This window comes from Cyprinus carpio, chromosome A11, assembly GCF_018340385.1.
Source record: "Cyprinus carpio isolate SPL01 chromosome A11, ASM1834038v1, whole genome shotgun sequence".
Lineage (NCBI taxonomy): Eukaryota > Metazoa > Chordata > Actinopteri > Cypriniformes > Cyprinidae > Cyprinus > Cyprinus carpio.
This window is the reverse complement of record NC_056582.1, coordinates 18,182,992-18,191,095: the sequence shown is the minus strand read 5'-3', so window position 1 is coordinate 18,191,095 and position 8,104 is coordinate 18,182,992. Positions and strand designations below refer to the sequence as shown.

The window sequence follows — 8,104 nt, the reverse complement described above, 5'->3', positions numbered from 1 at the left end:
TTTAACTTTCATATATTTTAGATTCATTGCACACCAAACTGAAATATTTCAGGTCTTTTATTGTTTTAATACTGATGATTTTGGCATACAGCTCATGAAAACCCAAAATTCCTATCTCAAAAAATTAGCATATTTCATCCGACCAATAAAAGAAAAGTGTTTTTAATACAAAAAAAAATCAACCTTCAAATAATTATGTTCAGTTATGCACTCAATACTTGGTCGGGAATCCTTTTGCAGAAATGACTGCTTCAATGCGGCGTGGCATGGAGGCTATCAGCCTGTGGCACTGCTGAGGTGTTATGGAGGCCCAGGATGCTTCGATAGCGGCCTTAAGCTCATCCAAGTGTTGGGTCTTGCGTCTCTCAACTTTCTCTTCACAATATCCCACAGATTCTCTATGGGTGTTCAGTTCAGGAGAGTTGGCAGGCCAATTGAGCACAGTAATACCATGGTCAGTAAACCATTTACCAGTGGTTTTGGCACTGTGAGCAGGTGCCAGGTCGTGCTGAAAAACGAAATCTTCATCTCCATAAAGCTTTTCAGCAGATGGAAGCATGAAGTGCTCCAAAATCTCCTGATAGCTAGCTGCATTGACCCCTGCCCTTGATAAAACACAGTGGACCAACACCAGCAGCTGATATGGCACCCCAGACCATCACTGACTGTGGGTATTTGACACTGGACTTCATTGCATTTTGGCATTTCCTTCTCCCCAGTCTTCCTCCAGGACTCTGGCACGTTGATTTTCCGAATGACATGCAAAATTTGCTTTCATCCGATGAAAAGTACTTTGGACCACTGAGCAACAGTCCAGTGCTGCTTCTCTGTAGCCCAGGTCAGGCGCTTCTGCCACCTGTTTCTGGTTCAAAAGGACACGCCTGTGCACGGTGGCTCTGGAGTTTCTACTCCAGACTCAGTCCACTGCTTTTTCCGCAGGTCCCCCCAAGGTCTGGAATCTCGGTCCTTTCCACAATCTTCCTCAGGGTCCGGTCACCTCTTCTCGTTGTGCAGCGTTTTTTGCCACACTTTTTCCTTCCCACAGACTTCCCACTGAGGTGCCTTGATAAAGCACTCTGGGAACAGCCTATTTGTTCAGAAATTTCTTCTTTTCTGTGTCTTACCCTCTCGCTTGAGGGTGTCAATGATGGCCTTCTGGTTTTAACCTCTTACCCTGATTGCGGTTTTGAGTAATGAACCAGGCTGGGATTTTTTTTAAAAGCCTCAGAATCTTTTGCAGGTGTTTAGAGTTAATTAGTTGATTCAGATGATTAGGTTAATAGCTCGTTTAGAGAACCTTTTTCATGATATGCCAAATTTTTTGAGATAGGAATTTTGGGTTTTCATGAGCTGTATGCCAAAATCATCAGTATTAAAACAATAAAAGACCTGAAATATTTCAGTTGGTGTGCAATGAATCTAAAATATATGAAAGTTAAATTTTTATCATTACATTATGGAAAATAATGAACTTTTTCACGATATGCTAATTTTTTGAGAAGGACCTGTATATATATTGCAAAGTGATTGTATTGCTTTATGAAAACAGCGTTTGTCCTTTTCAGAACTTGAAAATTTTGGCTCCGGAAAAAAACAGATGAAACATTCTTTTGTGTTTTGCAGAATAAAGAAAGCCACAGGAGTTTGGAATGATATGATTAGGGTGAGTAAATGATGACAGAATGCTTATTTTTAGGTGAACTGTCCCAAAGTGCATTTTAGGAGAAGCAGCATCACTATATATGTGAACGTTACGCTATTTGAATGTAACATTGCGTTATGTTAGCATTGCATTACCTTGTGATGTTATGAAGAACCTGTTTATTTAATTCTTTCTCCATTTTTATTTGTTCCTTTCTGTATTCTTCCCTTGAGTGTTGCAGACTTTAGTCTTACTTTCATGGAAAGAGGGGCAAAGAGAATATTTCTCATGTCTGCCATCATTTTGAGACAAAGCCTGTGTGTGTGTGTGTGTGTGTGTGTGTGTGTGTGTGTGTGTGTGTGTGTGTGTGTGTGTGTGTGTATGCGTGCGTGCAAATAGACCTCTCTCTTTCCTCACTGATCTCATACACAGATGTGTGTGTGAGCATGCAGGAGAAAGCTGTTAGGACAGGGAATGATGTGGGCCAGTGGCCATTGTAATGCTGTGTGCTGCATGTGGCACTAACAGCTTCACCTCAAGGTCAGCTTCCTGTGAGGAGAATACACAAGAACAGTTGGTCTGGAGTCCACCTTCTCTCCTTCTTTCTTTTTCTTTTGAATGCATTTAGTCAGAATAGAGTGTAAGCTATGGACTGAGAGTTAACCTTAGTAAGGGATGATGTACATTGTTCATTATTATTATGTACACTGACCAAACTTTATACCACATTTTACATGGCCAAATACACTACTGTTCAAAAGCTTGGAGTTTTGTTGTTGTTGTTGTTGTTGTTGTTGTTGTTTGTTTTTAAAGCAGTTAATATTTCAGCCTGCAAGGAGGCATCAAATATATCAAAAGTAAAGACATTTATAATGCTGTTCTTTTGAATTTTCAATTCATCAAAGAATCCTGAAAAAAAAAAAAAAAAAAAAATGGTTTTCATAAAACATTAAGCAACACAACTATTTTCAACATTGATAATATTCAGAAATGGTTCTTAAACACCAAATCAGCATATAGAATTATTTCTGAAGGATCAGTGGAAAATTCAGCTTTGCAATCACTGGAATAAACTTTTTAACGTATATTTAAATAGACAAGAGTTACTTAAAATTGTAATAATATTTCATAATATTATTGTTTTCTTTGTAGTTTGATCAAATATATGCAGAACTGGCCGGCATAAGGGGCTTCTTTCAAGAACATTATGAATTTTAGACCTCCTTCTTCCAGGGCAGAACATTTTTTACATAGCTCAATCATAATGAAATAAAATGGAATTATATAATAAATGAATGAAATAAAATGGAATTATTAATGCCAAGGTTTGTTTGCCAGGGAACATATAAATTGATAGAATGCTTACCTTGAATGCAGTGTTGGTCACTTTAGATAAAAACAAATTTATCGATTTGAAATGAGTTGTATTATTATTTATTTATTTAATTTTATATGAGAGGAAACAGACCACAGATAGAAATTCTATTTAACTGGTGTGAAATTCTACAAAAACCTATCCTTTACAATTCAGATTCAATTTAAAGATTGTTTGTCCCTGGCCTGGAATCACCAATTTTAAACTTTTGCTCTTGATATTGAAGCATTTGTCACCAGTTCACTGTCACGTGACTAATCACTCTAAATCTGCAGGAAAATAGAGTAATATTAACTAGTGAAACCTTGCCTTCTTAGTTTGACAATGGTAAAATTAAAACGGGTCATTATACTACAGTATTTGACAACAGAATGATGCGACTGTCCAATCAGAATTAAGTATTTAAGAAAGCCTTGTAATGAAAAAGGAAAATGTCTTCTCTTTTCCCTTTTCTCTGGCCCTCTCTCTTTTTCTCTTGCTATTCGAACACACTCAGCAAGCACACTTTTACCCCTCTATCTTCGACGTATACATTTATAGCATTCAGAAGCCCATGACAACTATAATCACTGCCATATTAATGTACATGTGTGTGTTTGTGAGGCACATGGCTTTGGCTGGTGGCTCGGTGCTCTTACATGTCTCGACGGGGGGCACTAAACCACCTGCAACCCTAATTTGCTGTGCCAGTAATTTTCTCTGCTCCATGCTGGCCTAAGATCCAGTCTATGCCTAAACTACTGTGAACTCACAAAGAGAATAGGTGGGGGGAGATAGAGACAGCCATGCATATGTCAGTGACTCGTGTTACATGGCTCCGGTGCATTCAGAAACTGCCTTTCTCACTCCTAATTAAGGGTGAAATTCAAAACAGGGCTTTTTGACCCAGTGTGACATGACTGGACTCGTTTTCACTGAAACAAAAAAAGGAAAATACTGCATGGTTGACTGATTCGTAGAAGATGTGGCATTTTTTGCTGAATTTAAAGGAATAGTTCCCCCAAAATTAATGTTCTGTGATCTTTTACACATTCTCATGTCCTTCCAAACCTGTAAGACTTACTTTCTTATGTAGAAAACAAAAGAAAAAGATTTGATAAATGTTCAGGCTGCTCTTTTCTATATAATGAAATCATATTAAAGCTGTCTGGACAGATAAGCATCTTAAAAGTGAGGCTTTGAACAAATATGTCGGCTAAATGAATTAATGTTCATGTAAATATGATTCAAATGTTTTTCACAGATCTTCTGAAGCTATACGATAGCTCTATGTGAGGAACAGACTGAAATTAATGTCATTAATCACTGACAGTTGCCCTTCTGCATATTCAAACAGGTTGCAAGACACATGAGAACCAGCGGCACTTGGTGTTACCAAGAATATGAAAATGAATTTGGAGAGGTAAGATTGTACCATGACATTTTTCAAGTACCTTGCTAATGATGTATGTCAAAGTACCATCGTATTATTATCTGTTAGCTTCACTATACCATGGTATCTCTGCAGTACTCTTTTGTGAGGAAAAGTACAGTCTTTGTGCTTTATATACAGATAAGGCGTTCCATCTTAAACCCATGTACATTTTTCCTCATCGCGCGAGAATTGACAGCCACACTTCACATAGCCTGAGGTAATTTTTCCCTATCTATGCTCTAGGTGTGCATTTGGTATGATAATAACCAGGTAATGTCGTTAAGGGCTCATATATTATGACTGAAATCTGAGCTCTTGTAAGCTCACAAAAACCCAAGAGTAGAAACTAAACACATTGGATAATGGTTAGATTGAAGGTCTGCTTCCAGACATCTGCTTTCACATGCTCTGTTGTCGCTCTTGAATTTGACAACCACATGAAGATGTTTTAAGGTGTAAAAGCTACTTATAATGTCAAATTATCTAGTCAAATACATTCCTGAGCAAAATCCGAAATATTTCCACATTTAATTGTACTTATGTATAAGAAAAGAAAAAAAAAGAATAAAATAAATAAATAATTTACTGCTGAAATAAACGACACAGTTGATTTGTAGTTATTTAACAATTAAATGTTGTTTATAGACTCATCGTGGACTGTGTTCACAGTCAACTCAAGTTAGTCCATCTTCAGCAATGTCTGTAATTAAAAATAATTGCTCTAGGTCAAAGACTGCTACTTTTGTGACTCATAATATGTCTCTTAACACCTTGGTTGTGTCCAAATACAGTTTTCACATTGAAATGGATGTCATTTTCTGCAGCAGTTCAGCTGTGAATGTAATTTGATTGGCTTGCAGCTCACTAAAATAAAAAACAAATTAAAAAAAGTGGAATGATTTGAGTAAAAACTACCTGCAGGAAGCATACATTTGTACTGTGGTGACATAAATAAAATTTTTAGGTAGAAAGGTGTCATTTTTGCCTTAATTTAATTAAGAGTTTATACACCATAAAACCCAACAAGCTGTGATAACTCATTTCATTTAAGGAAACTGATTTCCTCAATCCAAGAGTTATGAGTACTGTAACTTTTTAAAGGGATAGTTTACCCAAAAATAAATTCATTCAAAGGCATACATCGCTCATGTCCTCATGTCATTCCAATTTCGTATGACCTTCGTTTATCTTCGGAACACAAATTAAGATATTTTTGATGAAATTCGAGAGCTTTTTGACCCTGCATAGACAGCAATGCAACAGAATTTTCAGAAACCATTACTTCAGTCTTCCGTGTCACATGATCTTTCAGAAATCACTCTAATATGCTCTTATATGATTTGAACAATGCTTCATATTTTTTGTGAAATTTTTAGAATATACCCGAATAGAAAACAGTTATTTAAAATTGTAATAATATTCCACAATATCACTGTTTTCTTGTTCAAATAAATGAACCTTTGGTGAGCATAAGAGTCTTCTTTCACAAAGTAAAATTCAAACACTTATTTGATAGTTTTCCAAGCATATATTAATACTGACCTCATTAACCTTAAAGTAAGCCTTCAAACGTAGCCTTAAAGTTTAACCTTGTTCAAGTTTTCATCCCTTTTAAAGTAAATAACTCAATAATGCATATATATATATATATATATATATATATATATTGGATAGTTTCTTAGAGGAGATTAGATACTCTCTGTGGCGCTCATCCTGAGCCTTTCCATATATCAGCGTGCCCAAAGCTTTGCTGTCCTGTTATGAATTAAACTGGTGTAAAAATAGACATTAAGTCATTCAGTCCAGCCACAAGAGGGCAGAACATCTCTCCAAATGCTCCAGCTGCTCACAGAGAGTTTCTAATCAAACAAATGTCTTTTGTTCGCCGCCTCTGATGGACAACCTGTCCCCAACAGTCAAGACGATTCTCTAATTAGAGACTTCGTAGAAGTTTGATAATTCAAATTCAGAAGGATTTTAATTGCTGTCATGTTGGAGGTTTAAGAAGCAGATTCAGTGTCTGACTAATGCGTGACCATACATACACACACCCTCTCACATGCAGACATGCACGCAAACCCACACACTTGCAAATGCTAAAAGGATGCAAATCTATTCTGAGAAGCCCACTGACCACTCTTCAAGCCCCCTACACACTCCGCCAACTCAAACCATGACAAGCTAATGAATTTAGAGGACAGAAAACATCAAACAGACTCTCTGCTATCATCACTCCTTTCATGACTGAGCACACAGTGAGCACTTCTCACAGTTACTCAACGTTTTTCATCGGAAGTTGGCCTTGATAGTTTTGACTATTGATATTAGATTTGATGCATATAATAGGCCTAGTTTAATAATTTGGCTATAAATCATCCATTCAAATGTGAAGAGATTGTATGAATGACATAGCCACTCACACCTTGCTTGATTTTATGGGATGTTTAGGGATACTCCACCCCAAAATAAAAATTTTGTTATTAATCGCTTACACCCATGTAGTTCCAAACCCGTAAAAGCTTCGTTTGTCTTTGGAACACAATTTAAGATATTTTGGATGAAAACCGGGAGGCTTGTGACTGTCCCATTGACTGCCTAGTAAATTACACTGTCAAGGTCCAGTCGTCAGAATAGTCCAGAATAGTCCATCTGCCATCATTGGTTCAACCGTAATGTTATGAATCAACGAGAATACTTTTTGTATGTGAAGAAAACTAAAATAATGACTTTATTCAACAATTCGTCTCCACTGTGTCTCTCCACATCACAGTAGTGGCATTTTGGAGAATATTCACTGGATGCACCGGGCTCCGCGTCATCTAAGGACTTGTATGTGAAGAAACGGCCCTTTATATATATATATATATATATATATATATATATATATAAACAATAAGAGTACCTGCACCAGTCTTTCCTACTTCACTTCAAACACTCATCAACAGCTTTTCTGCTATTTGACTCCCACTGAACTGTGTGAACCGAAACTTCTCTCATAGTCAGTAAGGTTGTGCCAAAGCTAACACGCATCCAGTGAATTCACTGACCTTTTCCTGACCATTTATTCATTGGAATAAGCCTCATAAAAGTGGATAGAGGCAGAAACATGGCAGAGCGGTGCTAAAAATGTCAGGCCTTCAAGTGAATTTTGTCTCCTCGCTGCTCTGCCTCTCAAAACTTTAGCCTGTAATGATTTTTGGAAGGTAGACTGCTGTGTTTGGGCCAGAGGGGTGCAGGTGAAATCAGGTGTGTGGCTAACTTCTCCTCTCACTATTTACTGCTCTGTTTCTTTAAAGGATTTTGCTCTACGATCTGAACTCTTATAGGATAAAAAGCTTTTTGAACTTTCACTTTAGGACAGACAATAACGCAAGAGTGTAGATTTTATGGTATCCATAACTTTATGTAGGCTTTGATGCCTTTTCTGTGGCTTAGAATGATGAATGAAAAGAAACTTATACATCACATCATTTTTTATAACTGCTTTATGTTCTAATTCTTTTTGTGTGTCCTAGATGCTGCATCCCTGCTGAAAAGCATGGACAGGTAAACTGGTTTAGTGGTGACTAGTTTAAATGACCAGCAAAAAGCCTGTAGTTACCACTATAAGGTATGTTTTGGACACTTTAATGCTAATTTTAGCACGGCTACACTGTCCAGTGTTTGTTTATCT

At 37.0% G+C, this 8,104-nt stretch overlaps 1 long non-coding RNA gene across 1 annotated transcript; it reads left to right on the top strand.

Annotated features, from left to right (window-relative positions):
- Positions 1-1,604: 1,604 nt before the first annotated feature.
- Positions 1,605-4,790, top strand: LOC122146722. Its single transcript, XR_006161243.1, has 3 exons — positions 1,605-1,663; positions 4,354-4,419; positions 4,570-4,790. It is a non-coding gene; the product is annotated as an uncharacterized LOC122146722 (long non-coding RNA).
- The last annotated feature ends 3,314 nt before the right edge of the window (positions 4,791-8,104 follow it).